General features: G+C 41.1%; 1 protein-coding gene across 3 annotated transcripts in view; it reads left to right on the forward strand.

Annotated features, from left to right (window-relative positions):
• The window catches only part of LOC111953620 (neural cell adhesion molecule 2-like), a 396,017-nt gene that overhangs the window by 164,645 nt on the left and 210,232 nt on the right, over positions 1–21,140 (forward strand). The gene's annotated exons all lie outside the window — the stretch shown is intronic.

The following is a 21,140-nucleotide window of genomic DNA, read 5'->3' on the forward strand; positions in this document are numbered from 1 at the left end:
ACTCGGGATCCCAAAAATAAGCCTATCTTGCCTTGGCGCGCTACACTAAGTCTGGACACTAATGTAGCGCCAAAACATGACTTTGCAGGTTACAAAGTAGCACTTCGTCACTACGTTTTGATGTATGGGTTCATTGTCACTTGATAGGGACTGGTCCAAATTCATGTTTCGCCAGATGCCACCCCCATTTCCATGATGAGTGCTAGATACTAGCTAGCTAGCTAGCCAGCCAGCTAACTAGCTGTGTGAGAGTACTTGATGCAGTTCACTGTGAGTACTTGACACAGTTCATGCTATCTGGGATCCTCGGGACGTCCCTACGCTAAACTCTAACCCTTTGTGCGAGAGGCAGCGCTGTGCGAACGGTGAATTTTGTTATTGATGTTTTTCCTTTCAAGTGACAACTACCAGAATTCATTGGCTACAGCCCTTCAATCAATGGAAACATAGCTAAATACTAATATGTTGTTTTCTAGCAGCTCATTCTTCAGTGCCTAGGCAATTCTTTGGCTGGAATCAGTGCAGTTTTATCCTCCTTTTACTAGACTAGAGTGTAAAACCGTTTTTCCATAAACAAATATGACCTTTCTGATGATCCTAAATTCTTACACTTTCTGAGTATCTTTGTAGGGCTGTTTTAAGCACAAAACAAATATATATATATATATATACATTCCAGCCAGGGGTGCAATTATATATATTTTTTTATCCAGTCAGATCAACATGCAGCCTACCCGACCACTCAGAGGTGTCCGCATGGTCCTAAATCACATTATTGCCCTGTTTTGTATCACATTCCAATGATATAACTGAGGGGGACAAACATGCAATTTCAGAATGTGTGGGGGACATGTCCCCAATGAAAGTTCGCCCCTGATTCCAGCTATAATAATACAAATATTGGAAGATATATCGGTGAATATTTCCACACTAAAATCGGAATCGGTCGGGCTCTAATAGAAATACATGATCAAATTAATTGTTTTATTTAATTCTGTGGTTATATAATTGCATGGTGGTGCTTGTTGTTTGTTACGGGACCTGTAGTTTGTTATGGTGCTCAAAACACTGTTTATACGTCTTTGTGTTTGTTTGTTCCTATCTCACCCCAAGGGCAGGTGAAAGGCAATATGCTGCTTGTCTCCTGTCTGGCAACCCACATTCATAGTCAGAACATTCAGTCTCTCTCTCTCTGTGTCTCTGTGTGTGTGTGTTGTTTGCTGTGTGCATGTGCCGTTCCACCGATGGAAAATCACTCCCTCACTCGGACGTGGAGGGATACTCCCTGAACACTAGTCGCCGCAATATGGGCTCCATCCTAAACTCCTAAATAAATATGCTGTCTATCTTCAACGACAAGATAAATACACTCTCCATCTCGTGCTGACAGAATAACTACCCTCTCTACCTGTCCACCCAAAAGGAGAGAGAGAGACTTTCTTTCTTACAGGGAGATAAGAACCTAGGGGTAAACCATGTCCATATTGAGAATGTGGGCCAAAAGTTTGGTCCGGGGGTACATGGTCTGGAAAAACTCCCACATTTATTTTTTCTCATCACATGACCTAACCATTAAAAATACCTGGCCATAATTGTAGGTTCTACCTTAGCTGGGCCCAGAGTTTTTTCCTGAGCATGTGGTAAGCGTGGTCCTGGCTGTCCCTTTCTCATTTTCTTATTTTTTATTTAACCTTTTATTTAACTAGAGTCAGTTAGGAACAAATTCTTATTTCCATGACGGCCTACACCGGCCAAACCCGGACGACGCCCTAATGATAACCCTGATGGAAGAATGGTGCCGTTTTACGGGCTCCTGACCAATTGTGTTACAAACATTTTTTTGTATTTTTTTGTTGCGTTTGTAACTAGCCTAAATGACTGCCGCCTTGTAGCACTCACATCTGTAGCCATCTGTAGACATGAAATGCTTTGAAAGGCTGATCATGGCTCACATCAACATCATCATTCCAGAAACCCTAGACTCACTTCAATTCGCATACCCTCCCAACAGATCCACAGATGACGCAATCACTATTGCACTCCACACTGCCCTTTCCCACCTGGACAAAAGGAACATTTATGTGAGAGTGCTGTTCATTGACTACAGCTCAGCGTTCAACACCATAGTGCACTCCAAGCTCATCACTAAGCTAAGGTCCCTGGGACTGAACACCTCCCTCTGCAACTGGATCTTGGACTTCCTGATGGGCCACCTCCAGGTGGTGAGGGTAGGCAACACCACATCCACCACGCTGACCATCAACACGGGGGCCCCTCAAGGGTGCGTTCTTAATCCCCCCCTGTACTCCCTGTTCACCCACAACTGTGTGGCCAGGCACGATTTCAACACCATCTTTAAGGTTACAGATGACACAACGGTGGTAGGCCTGATCACCGACGACGATGAGACAGCCTATAGGGAGGAGGTGAGAGACCTTGCAATGTGGTGCCAGGACAACAACCTCTCCCCTCAGGAGGCTGAAAAGAGTTGGCATGGGACACACACACACAAACACATACAGTACATTCACATTCCTTCACACTCTTCACATATGCTGCTGCTACTCTGTTTTATTTTCTATGTATAGTCACTTTACCCCTCCCCTACTTACATTTACAAATACCTCAATTACCTCGACTAACCCATACCCCTTTTATATGGCCTTGTCAGGTATTTAATTGTGTTACTATTTTTCCTGTAGTTTATTTATTTAGCAAATTTTTCTGACTAACTTTTTAAAAACCCTGCATTATTGGGTAAGTGCTTATAAGTAAGCATTTCACGGTAAGGTCTACACGTTGTATTCAGTGCATGTGACAAATAAAATTCTATTATTTTTTAAATACAAAAATACTATAAAATTCAAGCCTAAGACAGTACTTGCAAACATGTCATAAGGTTTAGGCTGGAAGCCCCAGTCCACGAGTTGCAATGCGACCGCCACCAGCCTTCATGTGAGTCAGTCAAAGTTAGTGTCTAATGGGTATCAGTCACACGACAAATGTCCTTACCGAGTCCTCTGTCACCCTCCTAGTCTAATAAAAAGAGCTCCTCATCTCATCGTGAAACGAGCAAACTCTGAATTCTTCGCTGTGCTAAAAAGGAACTTCCATCTTTCGGAGTGTCTCACTTTTGCTTCATTTAACGGCTCTACAATTTTCAGCGGCGCTAGGTAGCGATTTGAACATCCACACAGATGTGGCTTCATTCCCGCTTTTTATGAATATGAAGATTGGAGGTGTTTTAACACACGGTTAAGCAGCCAAGTGACACCTCATTCACTAGAATATATAGTTACTATGGAATCAAATAGAAGGTGGTGCTACAACACCTGTTCCCAATCCCCTAAATTGCGATGAAGTGCAATTTAGTGTGTAAAATATGGAGATTATGTCGCACTGAGTTGTTCCTCGTGAGGTTTAATGTAAATTAATACAATTTAGTCATTTAGGGGGTGGTAGAATAGTACTGGGAAAGGTATTTGGGGAACGGGTTGAGAACGGGTTGAAGGACAGGTCTAGTTTAAACCCCTACAAAATGGCTGTTGTGTGGTTACACACACACACAAACACCTTACCGAACTCTGAAGCTGTATCATCTTCCTGTAGCTCGACCGTAACACATTGGACCAGATGGAATCAATCAGATATAATAGATAACAGGGCATCTCTCTATCTCTCTTACGCTCGCTCTCTCTTAGTAGTTTTATGTACTGGAAGTTTTCACTGGTAGAACATTTAGGGGTTGTACCTGCAGGGTCTGGTATGACCTTGCAGCGTGGCAGGGGTTTGGTTGTGGGCAGAGAGCTGACCAGGCTTTATGCCAAGCCAAACCTCCTTGACATTCATGGCCAGTGTTAGAGAGTGAAGGATGGGGCTAGAGCAAGCGAGGGAGGGAGAGAGAGATGGGGTAGAGGGAAAGAGATATATTGGGGTAGAGAGATGGAGGGGGAAAGAGGGAGAGAAAGAGAGATGAAGTGAGGGACAGAGAGATAAAGAGTCAGAGCGTACTCCATGGTGGTTCAGGATCCTGGGCTACATCGCCGGGTCTAATGATGCAGGAAGATAAATGGTGCTGCTTACTGACCTGTGTCGTATCCCCCTTTCTCTCTTTCTCTAACACACACACGCCTACAAGTAACTGCCAAAATAAAGGAAACACAAACATAAAGTGTCTTAATAGGGCGTTGGGCCACTACAAACCGCCAGAACAGCTTCAATGCACTTTGGCATAGATTCTACAACTGTCTGGAACTCTTTTGGCAGGATGCGATACCATTCTTCCATGAGAACTTCTATAATTTGGTGTTTTGTTGATGGTGGTGGAAAACGCTGTCTCAGGCTCCACTCCAGAATCTCCCATAAGTGTTCAATTGAGTTGAGATCTGGTGACTGGGATGGCAATGGCATATGGTTTACTGTACATAGTTTTCATGCTCATCAATCCATTCAGTGACCATTTGTGCCCTGTGGATGGGGAAATTGTCATCCTATTGGGGCATAGCCATGGTAGCCAAAATAATGGCCTGCCCAGCATTTTATACATTACCCTAACCATGTTGGGATGTTAATTAACTAAGGCACCACACCTACTTTGTATCCCTCATTTACTCAAGGGTTTCCATTATTTTGGCAGTTACATGTACATCCTTAATCTCACCCGTATCATCACACATACAGTATCTCTAACCCACATCCCTCTATTTTTTCTTATTTTGTCTCTCTCTCCTCATACTGTTAGTTTTGTTTACCATATGTAAGTCATAATTTTAACCACTCAGGTTGATACTCTGATTACATATTTTATTTACTATGCAATAATTTATTTACTATGCAATAATTGGACCACAAACTCACGTTTGTATTATATAATTTTGTATTAAGCTGATATAACCCTGAATTGCTATTGGAAGGATCACACTTAGCTACTCTAAGGCTAGCAGAGCGTTATGGGAGACTAAGTTTACATCACAAATGGCACCCTATTCCCTTTATAGTGCCCTATTTTGGACCAAAGGTAGTGAACTATAAAGGGATTGGATCAGAGGATTTCTGAAACATGACTGAGAATCAATCACTAATGCTTTCCACAAGTGTTACCATTGTCATTGAACCTACGCTGAATCACAGGTCTTACACCATTCAGTGTAAGGACAGAGTTGCACACTGATACACACACACTTGCACTTGCGCTCACACATATAATATACATGGAGTGTACAAAACATTAAGAACTCTTTCCATAGCCTCCCGGGTGGCGCTATGGTCTAAGGCACTGCATCGCAGTGCTAGCTGTGCCACCAGAGATTCTGGGTTCGCAGTCGGCCGCGACCGGGAGGTCCATGGTGCGGCGCACAATTGGCTCAGCGTCGTCTGGGTTAGGGAGGGTTTGGCCGGCAGGGATATCCTTGTCTCATCGCGCACTAGTGACTCCTGTGGCGGGCAGGGCTCAGTGCACGCAGACCAGGTCGCCATGGGGAACGGTGTTTCCTCTGACACATTGGTGCGGCTGGCTTCCGGGTTGGATGTGCATTGTCATTTTGTCCTTTATATCCCCAAAGGTCAGTTTAGTTGGCTCCATCGATTTCAGTAATCCATTCGTTCAACATGCAGACAAAGGATTCCAAAAAGCTACCGCTAAACTTTGTTAAAACAAGTCAAACTACGTTTCTATTCAATCCTCAGGTACCCTAAAATGTAATTAAACTATAATATTTCATACAGAAAGAAGTAAGTTCAATAGAAAAGTAAAATTAGCAAGTGCGCATCCTCTTCGTCACGCACCCACTGACTGATTTCCAACTGTGACTCCTTGTACCAAAACTCTAATTCTTCCTCATTTTGGAAGAAACAAGCCTGAAACCTTGAACAAAGACTGTTGACATCTAGAGGAAGCTGGAATTGCATAGGACCCATAGCTTTACATTGAAATAGCATGGGTTTTTCTTTGTGTTATAGTCTCATACATTATCTTAACATTTCTACAAACTTCAAAGTGCATATCCTGGCTTCTGGGCCTGAGTAACATGCAGTTTACTTTGGGCATGTCAGTCAGGCGGAAATTCAGAAAAAAGGACCCTAACCCTAAGAAGATGTATTAATTAAAAATAAGGATTTTAACTCAATATTAGGAAGGCGTTCTTAATGTTTTGTACACTCAGTGTGTGTGTGTATATATAGACACACACACATGCATACACATGCATACAGACAGAGGCAAGCAGGCAGGCTGACATGAGTGTGCATACACTGACAGTGGTGCAATGCCATGGAGTATAACATGACATACCATCATCCATATCCGTTACTCTCTGACCCCTTCTTTTGAGAGTTTAACCCTTCACTGTCCCACTCTTCAATTTATTCCTTCCATACCTTTTCTCCAATAATACAGTACACTAATCCCATTTGTTGTCTGTTATTTACTTCCACTGTAAAATGGCACTTGTTTGTTGTAGTCTGCCTCATGTTAGCCCTAGTTGATATAGCCTAGTTTGTGTTTGTGTGAGTACATAGACCTACTCATCGTGTTGACTATTGTAAGAGTCTATCTCTTGCAGGAGACTTTATGATCAATGGAAGTTTTACAGTACATTTATTGTTTCAACATTGAGACTAACTGCCTTGTCTCAGACATCAAAATTACCTGATAAAATAGGTTTGTCTGGAAAGTGGTCTGTCTCTCACCTCAGATGTCCCTCAAACACACACACACCTCTGTCTCTATCTCTCTCCCTCCATCCTTCAGGTCTCTGGCAGGGCTGCAAGGCAGCAGGGTGAAGAATCAGGACAGTTAATGGCTCTCTATCCTCTGTCTCTCTTTCTACTCTGTCACTTTCTCTCTCTTTATCCTCTGTCCCTCCCTCTCATGTCTCCTCTGTCAATGTCAAGTCCATCCAGACAGACATATTTTATTAGATCATAACCATGTCCTCCACATCCAGCTAGTAGGAAAGTAAAGAACCCAGCCATCCAGGAAGAGCCTCTACTTGCAAGTAGTCTCAAGGAGTTTTCTAAGATAAAAATCATGTTGATGGTCTGAGTGGCTATGACTTGTGCTAATACACCTGGACAGAGGCTGGGAGTGGGATAGCATGCCTTGTAAATTAGTTGTGACATGCATGTGGGCGGTGATGGGGGATGCTGATGGTACGTGTATTCCCCTCAAGCTGTTATTAAGATCTAAAGGACCTCTCTCTGTAACATCATCACCTGCTGGGATATGTAAAACACACACACACCAGTCGACACACTAAAACCTGCCAAAACACACGCACACCAGCCAACATACACCAAGTTTGGTACAAGGTCAGCTACCAGTGTAAAATATACTAGTTACTGTATTCTATGCCTCTGCATCATATCTAATTATAATCTCGCCTTTATTATACTGAATAAAAACATAAACACAACATTTAAAGTGTTGGACCCATGTTTCATGAGCTGAAATAAAACATTCCTGAAATATCCATTACGCACACAAAGCATATTTCTCTCAAATTTTGTGCACACTTTTTTTACACCCTTGTTAATGAGCATTTCTCCTTTGCCAAGATAAACCATCCACCTGACAGGTGTGGCTGTCGTGGAAATATTGAATCAAATATTTCTCAGATACCGGAGCTTGTGAATTCAAATAGACTTTATTACAAAAAGTAACTAAGCTGAGCAATTCCAGAACAACTAAACTCTCTTGCCACAGACCTCAGGTTTCCACCTTCAGATAGCACACATGGTCACTCCCTTTTATGTAAATGATTAACATCCCGTCACCATCATCTTTCTGTCTCATTTCCTGCTTGTTTACAGATTCTATTGGTGGCGTATCCATAGCATTGATACAAACATAAGACACACACATAATGCAAGTGTCTGTGGAATGATACTCATTGGACTACACAATGGCTCTCCCCAAGCCTGTAATGGCACAGACATACATATACAATACAACTACATGTCCTAAAGCCAGTCACAGGACCAGGCAATGACTTCCCTCAGGCCTACAACAGCATAGGCATACATACATAATGCAATTGCGTGTCTCAATGCTAGTCACAGGACCAGGTAATGACTTCCCTCAGGCCTATAACAGCACAGGCATACATTTTCTGCTTACGTTCTGTTTTTACATGTCTAGTGATTAACTCTATGTTGATCCAGCTCTGTTCATTCACCTGGCCTCAGCCTTTATTCTGCTTACACATAATTAATTAACCATATGTTGATTCTGCTCACTACTTCTGAGATAACAGTCCAGATACTGGAAAATCACCCGTAGTCATGAATTTTCTCCTACATGGCATATCATGAAGCTGATTAAACAGTATGCTCATTACATAGGTGCACCTTGTGCTGGGGCAATTAAATGAATGTTCATTTCTCTACCATTAGCCGCTTCCAATGTCGTTTTACAGAATTTGGCCGTACATCCAACCTGCCTCACAACCGCAGACCACGTGTAACCACGTCAGCCCAGGACCTCCACATTCGGCTTCTTCACCAGCTAGATATATTATGACTGTTAAGTTAACTGTCTAAAATGTGCTAAATGTTCTGCAGTTGTGCGACTGGTTTGCTAATTTATCTAGCTAAGTGGTTAGTAGCATCTTCCAAAATCAAGGTTCGCTTGGTAACAGCAGATAATCCCTTCCTGGATCAAGAGCCATGCTCTAATATTTGTTTTGTGCATGCAGGAAACTGGTAGTAGTATTTTTGAGTTACTTGTATAACTTTGTGCTGGGATGTATGTCGGTCTTGCAAATAGTGTAGGTCAGAGACTGTATAAAATGTTTGCAATGCCATCGTTAGCATTTAATTGGCATTATCTATGGGATTTTACATGTACTGATTTTACATGTACTGATTGCTAACATTCAAATTACAGAGTCTAAGTGGAGTTTGAAAATAGCGCCCCTTGTGTTAAGTGCCGGTATTTCCGAATATCCCATTATGGCACAAGGTCAGTATGAAGGTATGACAATTTGGATACAGCCCAAACCTAAGTGGAACAACATTCCACAGGCCACAATTAACAGCCTGATCAACTCTATGCGAAGGAGATGTGTCGCGCTGCATGAGGCAAATGGTGGTCACACCAAATACTGACTACCTTTTTTTAAGGATTCTGTATTCCCAGTCATGTGAAATCCATAGATTAGGTTCTAATTTATTTATTTCAATTGACTGAGGAAAATCTTATAAATTGTTGCATGTTGCATTTTTGTTCAGTGTATTATGCTGCTCCACATTGACATGATGCTGTACAGTCATTCATTAATTATTATATGTGACCGATCACCTCGATTCGGTCTTATGTAGCAAAATTTGACATTTTTACATTGGATAAAAGTAGAGATTCAGGCTACAAAATGGTATATCATACACTGCATTTGAAGAACAATGGGAAAGTAATTACAGTATGCTTTGAAAGTTGATAAACTTGTAAACTCACTTTTGAGAAAATTGCCTTTTTAATGTTTTGGTACCTACTGGAGCGCTCTCCTTTGTCTACGCCCATTCAGCATTGTTCACACTCTCTTAAAGAGGGTGGCTCTTAGGGACTTAGTCAGATCCTTCGATTATCATAAAAAAAATTGGACAAAGGAGGAGGAATTTGTATACAAAACAAATGTGACTATGTGAATTAATGTCGCCGACAACTATCCAAAAGTGACTTATATCGCAAACTGAATTATGACCCTACCCTGGAATTCCAGCATAATATTTCATCCACAGTGGAAAGCTGTTTGGAATCAGGACAAATCACCACATTTCTTTTGAATATTTGTGTAAAATATTTGCTAAGATACCAACTTTCTATACAGTTGCTAAATTACACAAAAAACTGTCTCCTCCTCCAGGTAGATCCATTGTAGCAGCCATCGACTCTTTGACATCCAACATTTTTTAAGTTTGTGGATCACCACATTAAACCAATGGTTGAGCATCTCCCATCTTATGTCAAAGACACTAGTCACATGATCTAATTGATAGAGGGCTTAGGAAGGAAACCAGAGGGCACCCTGCTGGCCACGTTTGATGTGGAGAGCTTGTACACTAACATCCCACACACTGGAGGCTTGCAGGCGCTGCATCACTTCCTTCAGCAGAGAGACTCTACCCTTGCTTCATCCAATGATTGCATCTTACAGTTTACTGAACTGGTATTGTCCAATAACTACTTTGTCTTTGAGTCAGACTTTTTCCTTCAAATTCGGGGTGTAGCCATGGGCTCCCCCTTATCCCCCAACTATGCAAACCTGTTTGTTGGACAATTTGAGGAAGCACTCCTTTACAAAGCAGAGAGACCCCCTACTTTCTAAAATTCTCCTATGGAAGAGATACATAATGTCTTTCTGCTTTGGGAAGGAACTCCGCAGGAACTAAATTAATTCCAAACTCTACTATACAAGAGCTCTGAATACCTCAAATTCACCATGCAGACTGATGAGAGAAAAATAAACTACCTGGACTTATGGATCATCAAAGAGAATGATGCATTACACAAAGCCCACAGACCGCAATACCCAGCTATGTGCAGATAGTATGCATCCTCTTCCCCTCAAGAATGGTCTACCATATAGCCAGTTATGCAGGGTTAAACTAATCTGTGGCTTTTGATGCTGCAATTATGAGAATATCTCAAAAACCAAGAGAGGAATTGCTAAAAACTCAACCAACGAAGAAAAACAAAGCAACCGTCTTTTGCACCAAGTACACCAAGTGTTCGGAGGAAATGAAAGCAATCCTGAAAAAGCACTGGCATTTTCTGCAATCAGACAAAACAATCGCACACCTCTTCAAGGAACCCCCACTGGTGGTGTATAAGCATGGTCGCAATATTGGAGATAGTTTGGTAAGATCTGACATGCCACCTGAGCCCGCTCAGACACTCTTGACATCCATTCCAAATGGGAACTACAAATGTGGCTCATGCGCACAGTGCAATAGCACTATAAAAACATCCTTCTTCAGACACCCACATTCAGCGCAAAAAATCCCTGTCAGGGGTATCATGTCATCCACCTGTTCATATGGGAAAGCCTACGTAGGGACCTTCAATGCTGCAGAAACGAAAGACAAAACAACGCATAGCTGAACGCCACAGCTCAATCAGGTATAAGAACATTGACTATCCAGTAGCAACTCGCTTTGTTGAAGCTAACCATCCAATCTCCTCCCTCAAATACACAGGCATTGAGCATGTTGCTCTACCAAGGAGAGAAGGTACCATCAAGATCCTACTACTACAAAGGGAGGCTTACTGGATATCCTGTTTAAAACATTGACCCCTAGTGGTCTGCATATTGACTTTGATCTCAGGCTCTTCTTATGAACAATTCTCTTTTTTATGAACAAGTCTTATAAATTGATATATTCTTTCTACAGCTTATCAGTGTACACCCAATATGTTCCCCCTGTTGATGATGCTTATTATGCATTATGGTTGAACCTAAAGATGACATGTAACACTAAAATTAAATGAAATAGGAAACAATTAAATATGTTAAATTTAATTAAACAATGTATGTTGATGCTAATATTATGTACAATTTTCAATTATGTGTCCATATGATAACAATAGCCTAATATAGCTTATAGTTTATTCGCCATTAGTCAGCACATCTACATAAAATAATTTTCTCTGGGTGTGCACCAGCTCATGTTTTTTATTTGAGAAGGCATTTCTGACAACAACAAAAAACATTTTAATTTAAAAAAGTTAACGTTCAAACGGCTCTCCTGTGAAGTAGTGACCCGTGACATACGCCTAGTTTCCAGAAACGGGTCACGTGTCCATTACAATATATGCAAGAATCAGAATGCATGATTTGTAACGAGGACTTGAAAACATGTGAATAAAACAGTAAATACATTATGCTCCACACATACTGTACATATGGTGTGGTACAGTAGAAACGACAACATGATATACATAAACTATAATGATAACATTATAAGGCACTTACTTTGATTAGGAATGCACACATGTCGTAAGTTATTATTAGTAGGAAAACAACAATGAAGGCAATGCGGGCGCCAGCAGGAAAATGTTTCGGGGGGAGTTTGTGCAAGTTCTGTTCTGACTGGAGATGCGCAAATGTCTGCATACTTGATCTGGGGAAACAGCGGGAAAGCCTCAAACGTAAATTGTCCACAACAGTGAAATGGGCTACTTCTATATGAATTAATCTCTCTGGGATATATGGGACAGTAGCGTCCCACCTGGCCAACATTCAGTGAAAATGCAGAGCGCCAAATTCAAATAAATTACTATAAAAATATAACTTTAATGAAATCACACATTCAATATACCAAATTAAAGCTACACTTGTTGTGAATCCAGCCAACGTGTCAGATTCAAAAAATGCTTTACGGCGAAAGCAAACAATGCTATTATCTGAGGATAGCACCCAGCTAACAATCACAGACCATCATATTTCAACCCTGCAGGCGCGACACAAAACGCAGAAATAAAAATATAATTAATGCCTTACCTTTGACGAGCTTCTGTTGTTGGCACTCCAATATGTCCCATAAACATTACAAATGGTCCTTTTGTTCGATTAATTCCGTCGATATATATCCAAAATGTCCATTTATTTGGCGCGTTTGATCCAGAAAAACACCGGTTCCAACTTGTGAAACGTGACTACAAAATATCTCAAAAGTTACCTGTAAACTTTGCCAAAACATTTCAAACTACTTTTGTAATACAACTTTAGGTATTTTTTTACGTAAATAATCATTAAAATTGAAGACGGGATGATCTGTGTTTAATACAGAATTAAAACAAACTGTAGCTAGCCTTCTGGTCATGCGCCTCTCTAACAAACAGGACACTTCGAGTGACCCTCAATCAAGATGGCCGTACTTCTTCATTACACAAAGGAAAAACCCTCAACCAATTTCTGAAGACTGTTGACATCCAGTGGAAGCGGTAGGAACTGCAAGAAGGTCAATTAGAAATCTGTATTCCCAATGAAAATCCATTGAAAAGAGAGTGACCTCAAAAATAAACAAATCGGAATGGTTTGTCCTTGGGGTTATAAGTTATGTTATACTCACAGACATGATTCAAACAGTTTTAGAAACTTCAGAGTGTTTTCTATCCAAATCTACTAATAATATGCATATCTTATCTTCTGGGGATGAGTAGCTGGCAGTTGAATTTGGGTATGCTTTTCATCCAAACGTGAAAATGCTGCCCCCTATCCTAGAGAAGTTAATATGAGCTCTTTGACCTAAATTGGATTTTGTTTTAAGGATGAGTATTGATTTGCATGACCTCTAAAGGCACATTTTAAAAGTGTCCCATACATTAAGGGATCTGCTTTACCTATGTTATGTCAGGAAAAAGTAGTTAACTTGTTTTTATCATCCAGTAGGCTTTGATTACATTTCCAATATCCTCGCACACGTGGACATTTTGTAAGAGTCATATATATATACCAAATATTTGATTGTCCGACTGCATTCTGTACCCTATCAAACATTTTTTAAACTTTCGGTGCCAGTGAGAATGACTTAAGAAAGTACAGTAGTCAAGACGACTAGCTTGATCTCACTAGGTAAGGATATTTAAGCCTTCATACAGTGGGGAGAACAAGTATTTGATACACTGATGATTTGCAGGTTTTCCTACTTACAAAGCATGTAGAGCTTGTAATTTTTATCATAGGTACACTTCAACTGTGAGAGACGGAATCTAAAACAAAAATCCAGAAAATCACATTGTATGATTTTTAAGTAATTAATTTGCATTTTATTGCATGACATAAGTATTTGATACATCAGAAAAGCAGAACTTAATATTGGACAGAAACCTTAGTTTGCAATTACAGAGATCATACGTTTCTGTAGTTCTTGACCAGGTTTGCACACACTGCAGCAGGGATTTTGCCCCACTCCTCATAACGACCTTCTCCAGATCCTTCAGGTTTCGGGGCTGTCGCTGGGCAATACGGACTTTCGGCTCCCTCCAAAAGATTTTCTATTGGGTTCTGGCTGGCTAGGCCACTCCAGGACCTTGAGATGCTTCTTACGGAGCCACTCCTTAGTTGCCCTGGCTTGTGTGTTCGGGTCGTTGTCATGCTGGAAGACCCAGCCACGACCCATCTTCAATGCTCTTACTGAGGGAAGGAGGTTGTTGGTGTAGATCTCGCGATACATGGCCCATCCATCCTCCCCTCAATACGGTGCAGTCGTCCTGTCCCCTTTGCAGAAAAGCATCCCCAAAGAATGATGTTTCCACCTCCATGCTTCACGGTTGGGATGGTGTTCTTGGGGTTGTACTCATCTTCTCTATTCCTCCAAACACGGCGAGTGGAGTTTAGAGCAAAAAGCTCTATTTTTGTCTCATCAGACCACATGACCTTCTCCCATTCCTCCTCTGGATCATCCAGATGGTCATTGGCAAACTTCAGACGGGCCTGGACATGCGCTGGCTTGAGCAGGGGGACCTTGCGTGCGCTGCAGGATTTTAATCCATGACGGCGTAGTGTGTTACTAATGGTTTTCTTTGAGACTGTGGTCCAGCTCTCTTCAGGTCATTGACCAGGTCCTGCCGTGTAGTTCTGGCTGATCCCTCACATTCCTCATGATCATTGATGCCCCACGAGGTGAGATCTTGCATGGAGCCCAGACCGAGGGTGATTGACCGTCATCTTGAACTTCTTCCATTTTCTAATAATTGTGCCAACAGTTGTTGCCTTCTCATCAAGCTGCTTGCCTATTGTCCTGTAGCCCATCCAGCCTTGTACAGGTCTACAATTTATCCCTGATGTCCTTACACAGCTCTCTGGTCTTGGCCATTGTGGAGAGGTTGGAGTCTGTTTGATTGAGTGTGTGACAGGTGTCTTTTATACAGGTAACGAGTTCAAACAGGTGCAGTTAATACAGGTAATGAGTGGAGAACAGGAGGGCTTCTTAAAGAAAAACTAACAGGTCTGTGCAGAGCCGGAATTCTTACTGGTTGGTAGGTGATCAAATACTTATGTCATGCAATAAAATGCAAATTAATTACTTAAAAATCATACAATGTGATTTTCTGGACTTTTGTTTTAGATTCCGTCTCTCACAGTTGAAGTGTACCTATGATAAAAATGACAGACCTCTACATGCTTTGTAAGTAGGAAAACCTGCAAAATCGGCAGTGTATCAAATACTTGTTCTCCCCACTGTATATCCACTAATTCCAATATATCCATGATATTTGTGATTTCCTTGAGTGCATGAGGGGGAATGTTTGTAGTGTTATTTCCTTTACGGTCCATTGAGGTATTTAAAACTGTATTATAATCTCCCACCATAATAATAGACAATCAATTATCTATATTTTCAAAGAAGCGTGTATCATCATTATTTGAACCATATAGATTAATGAGCCAAATCGGTTTATGGTCCAATAACATATTTAAAATAATCATCTACCTTGCGGATCTGTTTGGACAATTTGCACATTCGGATCAAAATTATTGTTAATTAATATTAGAGGTCAACCGATTATGATTTTTCAACGCCGATGCCGATTATTGGAGGACCAAAAAAAGCCGATTCCGATTAATCTGACGATTTTTTATAATATTTATTTGTAATAATGACAATTACAACAATACTGAATGAACACTTATTTTAACTTAATATAATACATCAATAAAATCAATTTAGCCTCAAATAATTTTTGAAACATGTTCAATTTGGTTTAAATAATGCAAAAACAAAGTGTTGGAGAAGAAAGTAAAAGTGCAATATGTGCCATGTAAAAAAGCTAACATTTAAGTTCCTTGCTCAGAACATGAGAACATATGAAAGCTGATGGTTCCTTTTAACATGAGTCTTCAATATTCCCAGTTAAGAAGTTTTAGGTTGTAGTTATTATAGGAATTTTAGGACTATTTCTCTATACCATTTGTATTTCATATACCTTTGACTAGTGGATGTTCTTATAGGCACTTTAGTATTGCCAGTGTAACAGTATAGATTCCGTCCCTCTCCTCGCCCCTACCTGGGCTCGAACCAGGAACACATGGACAACAGCCACCCTCGAAGCATCGTTGCCCATCGCTCCACAAAAGCCGCAGCCCTTGCAGAGCAAGGGGAATAACTACTTCAAGGTCTCAGAGCGAGTGACGTCACCGATTGAAACGCTATTAGCGCTCACCCCGCTAACTAGCTAGCCATTTCATATCGGTTACACCAGCCTAATCTCGGGAGTTGATAGGTTTGAAGTCATAAACAGCTCAATGTTTGAAGCACAGCGAAGAGCTGCTGGCAAACGCATGAAAGTGCTGTTTGAATGAATGCTTACGAGCCTGCTGCTGCCTACCACCGCTCAGTCAGACTGCTCTATCAAATCATAGACTTAATTATAACATAATAACACAGAAATACGAGCCTTAGGTCAAATCCAGAAACTATCATTTTGAAAACAAAACATTTATTCTTTCAGTGAAATACGGAACCGTTTCATATTTTATCTAATGGGTGGCATCCTTAAGTCTAAACATTGATGTTACATTGTACAACCTTCAATATTATGTCATAATTATGTACAATTCTGGCAAATTAATTATGGTCTTTGTTAGGAATAAATGGTCTTCACACAGTTCGCAACGAGCCAGGCGGCCCAAACTGCTGCATATACCCTGAGTGCTTGCATGGAACGCAAGAGAAGTGACACAATTTACCTAGTTAAATAAAGGTTAAAAAAAAAAAACGCCACAATCGGTGTCCAAAAATGCCAATTACCGATTGTAATGAAAACTTGAAATCGGCCCTAATTAATCGGCCATTCCGATTAATCGGTCGACCTCTAATTAATATCACCCCTTTTTAGTTTCTTTGCCCATGGAAGAACTATATTTTGACCCCCCCCCCCCTATTTTACCAAGAAGGAGAGTGATGGAGTACGGCATCAGATGACCTGACCTCCACAACCCCTCGACCTCTACCAAATTGAGATGGTTTGGGATGAGCCGGACAGCAGAGTGAAGGAAAAGCAGCCAACAAGTGCTCAGCATATGTGGGAACTCCTTCAAGACTGTTGGAAAAGCATTCCAGGTGAAGCTGGTTGAGAGAGTGCCAAGAGTGTGCAAAGCTGTCATCAAGGGAAAGGGTGGCTACTTTGAAGAATCTAAAATATAATCATTTAGTAACACATTTTTGGTTACTACATGATTCCATATGTGTTATTTAATAGTTTTAATGTCTTCACTATTATTCTACAATGTAGAAAATGGTCAGAATAAATAAAACCCTTGAAAGAGTAGGTGTTGTAAAAATTTTGACCGGTAGTGTATGTTTGTAAACTTAAAGAAGTCCCATAATGATTGAGTGTCCACATATTGTAGCTGTACCATAATATTTTATTTGCTACTAAGTAAACCTCCAATTGTTCTCCAATATTCCACCCTCTAAAATCGACCCTCGTCCCAAGTTGGGTTGTCGTCCCAGTGACTGGCAGACCACCCCTGTCCCCCTGGATCCTAGGGCCTTTGAACGATTGGGACCCATCCATTAAAAAGAGTACACAGTACACAGTGCCACCCACAGAACAGAAGCAGATCAACTACCAAAAGCATTTCCAACACCTTCACCTCAATTATATTTTTCCAAGCATCTCTGTGCAATAATTGTGTGCCACCAGGGCCACAATCATTTTGATTGATTGTCCAAGTGTGACCCCCTCTCCATGGGTTACTGCAGCTAGTGTTGCCAGCACTGCCACTACCTGGGTGCGTGCACCCCACCGGAATTCCCACCGGCTAGGTACGAGGTCGTCAAGGTTCTCATTAGCAGCTTTGTGAAATTCCTTGTATATTATGCTCACCCATCCGGGGGCTTTGTAAGACCAACCCTGCCAGGCAGGCTGAGAATCTTGAGGGGGCGGTATTGCAGACTTCCCCTTAGTGTATGGGTCGCTCAGGTGGGTGTATAGGGTTGGGGACTGTTCCATCATGATAGGACAATAAATAAACTATATTTATAATTTCCTTAAAATGTATATCCCATAGCTGCACCAAATTGAAAGCTCTCTGTCACAACTCCTGCTTGCAGACACACATTGGCTCTGGCATTTTGGTACCATTTTCCATTTTCAGTCACTTAACTCACAATCACTATGTCCTCTGTTTGCTGTGTTTTTATCCCTACCATGTTGATTCCTACCTTATTTCAGGCTTGTGAGGACTTTTGTGTTCGAGTTCCTTATATCTGAAGATGTATTATTTTTAATAATCATCCTTTATTCTAATGCAGTCTTTTAGCTATTTATAAATACTATATATAGAGAGTTGAATACTAATTATTTTACAACATTCCCTATCATGAAAGGTATACTGTATTTGTAGTTTATTTCTTTATCAATAGTTGTATTTTATTGTTTTCCTGATTTTATTTTTGTTTTACATTCCCTAACATGGATAGTATTGTGTGTTCCATTATTTGACTTCTCTATGGAAACTTTTGTAATATTTAGAATAGCCATGGAGTCGTCTTGATGTCTCAGAACAGTTGGTTATCAATATACAGTTTATTGACTACGAGAGCTACATGTTTCCCTTTTAATCTATTCACCTTGAAGAGTGGGTAGAGAACTTTGTGCCGTTCTGCAATTTCCTTCGGGAACTGATCATTCACGCCTATTTTCGTGCCAGCGAGTCTTTTGCCCAGGATTTTAACCATTATTTTATCTTTAAATAATGCAAATTTGGCAACGATTGGGCACTGATATTTCTGTCATCTACTTCCAAAACGGTGTACACGTTAGAGTTTGATTTTGTCGACAGTATCGCCTGGGATTTGTAGCGCTTTACAGGGATGCAAACTAGTCACCTTTCCAAAATAGTGAATCGTGTAGATCTGATGAGAAAAGTTTTTTGGGGGTGGGCTTGGATCACTACTGGCTGTAAGGTCCCGTGTGGCTCAGTTGGTAGAGCATGGCGCTTGCAACGCCAGGGTTGTGGGTTCATTCCCCACGGGGGGACCAGGATGAATATGTATGAACTTTCCAATTTGTAAGTCGCTCTGGATAAGAGCGTCTGCTAAATGACTTAAATGTAATGTAAAATGTAAGCGAACAAGTGATGCGCGTTTGTAAGTGAACGAGTGATGGGCGTTTGGAGCAATACTGTTTGTATCCAAGGCTCAGCCAATCGTTCACATAACAAAATGCAGCACGCAACGGAAGAGAGAAGTGACAACCAAAACCAATTTGCTAGTTACAGAAATCCCCTGAACGATAACGTCGAAGAGGTAGGTGAGAAGCCTGACCATGGAGACGGGGGTGGGAAGGTGATGAAGCGTACTTCATGAGCTGTAACTGAAAAACAACTGGCATTTGGAAAGTTTGAAGTGAGGGAGAAAGTGTGATGGAACAAGTATTGTTAGCATTGTTATGTGTCATGCTAGCTAGATCGAATTCTCCGTTAGGTAGCCAGAGAAATGTTGAGCAACATAATTAAGTTTATCTTGTGAAAATTAGCTAGCACCTTTACGTTTAACTTTGTCAAAAACATATTTTATGGATCCCAGGCCACCACAGGCAGTTTTAAAAAGGCAAACTATTTTTACTAGTAAGACTTGGGGTTTACAAAGTTCAAAGCAAACACACGAGACCAACAAGACAAAAGACAGTCCCAAAATTAGGTCCCATCTATTGGTGAGGTGAGCAAGATGGCCGCCACCGCCAATAGGTTGCCCATCTGTAGGTTTCCCATCTCGTCGGTCCATCGTTGGTAAATGCTGCCTCGCCACTGACACAGGGGGAAAGAACAGAGCACGGGAGAGCATTCTCTCAGATACACACAGTCACTCACTCAGTTCAGGAAATTGACCGACCCTTATTATCTGGTCAATAGCGGGCGTTGTGCATTGTTGCACTCATCGTTCAGCTCTGTCCTCCATCCCTTCCAGGTGGCAGCATGGTAGTGGCGGCTTCAGTCGTGGTCGATGTTCTCCCCAGCAGAAGAGAGAAGGAAGTGTGCAGGGAGCTCCTTTAGTTATGTTTCACATGGCTTGTTAAGCTCAGCAGGCTCAGGTGTAGCAGCTCCCAGATGGCGGGAAGATACCGAAAAGAGGACACAGTTAATTAAGAAGACACAGAAAACAGACAACAAACCAAAATCACCTCAAAGGACAATAATAACATATAGGCTACGGTGACACTTACAGCTGCATCTTACATTTGGGTGAAGTGTATGGTGTATGGTGAAGTGCAGTGTGAATCAGGGGTGTAATTTCAGCTAAACCTAGGGTATTTTTATTTTTTTGTTCACGCTCATATACTGCATTTGTACACAATTTAATAACTTAGCTGCTGTAGCTTCGTTCACCTCAAACACATCATACAGCAATCATCTGCTACGCCCTTGCTCAGCACCGGGATTAAACACTTTACTGAACTTTTACTAAGTTACAGTTCATATGTGACTCACCACCTAGATGCGGTCTTATGTAGCAAAATTTGATATTGTGTTTTTTACATTGGATAAAAGTAGAGACTAAGCTACGACATGGTATATCATACACTTCATTTTTGAAGAACAATGGGAAAGTCATTCTGCTTTGAAAGTTGATAAACTTGTAAACTCACTTTTGAGAAAATGGCCTTTGAATATTTTGGTATCTCATGAAGCAATCTTCTTTGTCTACACCCATTCAGCATCGTTCTTAAGCTTTAGCCCCACCCATCTCGTTTCACTCTAGGAGCGTGCAGAATGCACACTTGATGACGCTCTGGCCGATGATTTGTTTACCTCTGGATAATGAAAATAGCCTAACCAGCTCTGATGGCATCAGTTTCATTGCACTTTTTTGCTGACGTCTACTGACATCGGCAGTATTCAACGGGTGTTGTACACTTTAGCTTAAGACATGTAACTAGCTAGCTAGGTAAACAATTAACCTAGCTAGGTAAACAATGTGTAAGATCACACACATCACGTAATGTTAGCTAACGAGCCAGCCAGCTAACATTAGCTCGTTAAACAACAATGAACACAGTGCCAAATCATGTCATTACTGCCTTGCATGAATATGTTGGGAGCTAATCAAGCAGGTTCAATGTTAACTAGCTAGAAACTAACTAGAAAAGCAAATGGCTCTGGGATACGAATAATAATGTCAGCTATGGAGCCAGC

This window comes from Salvelinus sp. IW2-2015, linkage group LG27 (genome assembly GCF_002910315.2).
Source record: "Salvelinus sp. IW2-2015 linkage group LG27, ASM291031v2, whole genome shotgun sequence".
Taxonomy (NCBI): domain Eukaryota; kingdom Metazoa; phylum Chordata; class Actinopteri; order Salmoniformes; family Salmonidae; genus Salvelinus; species Salvelinus sp. IW2-2015.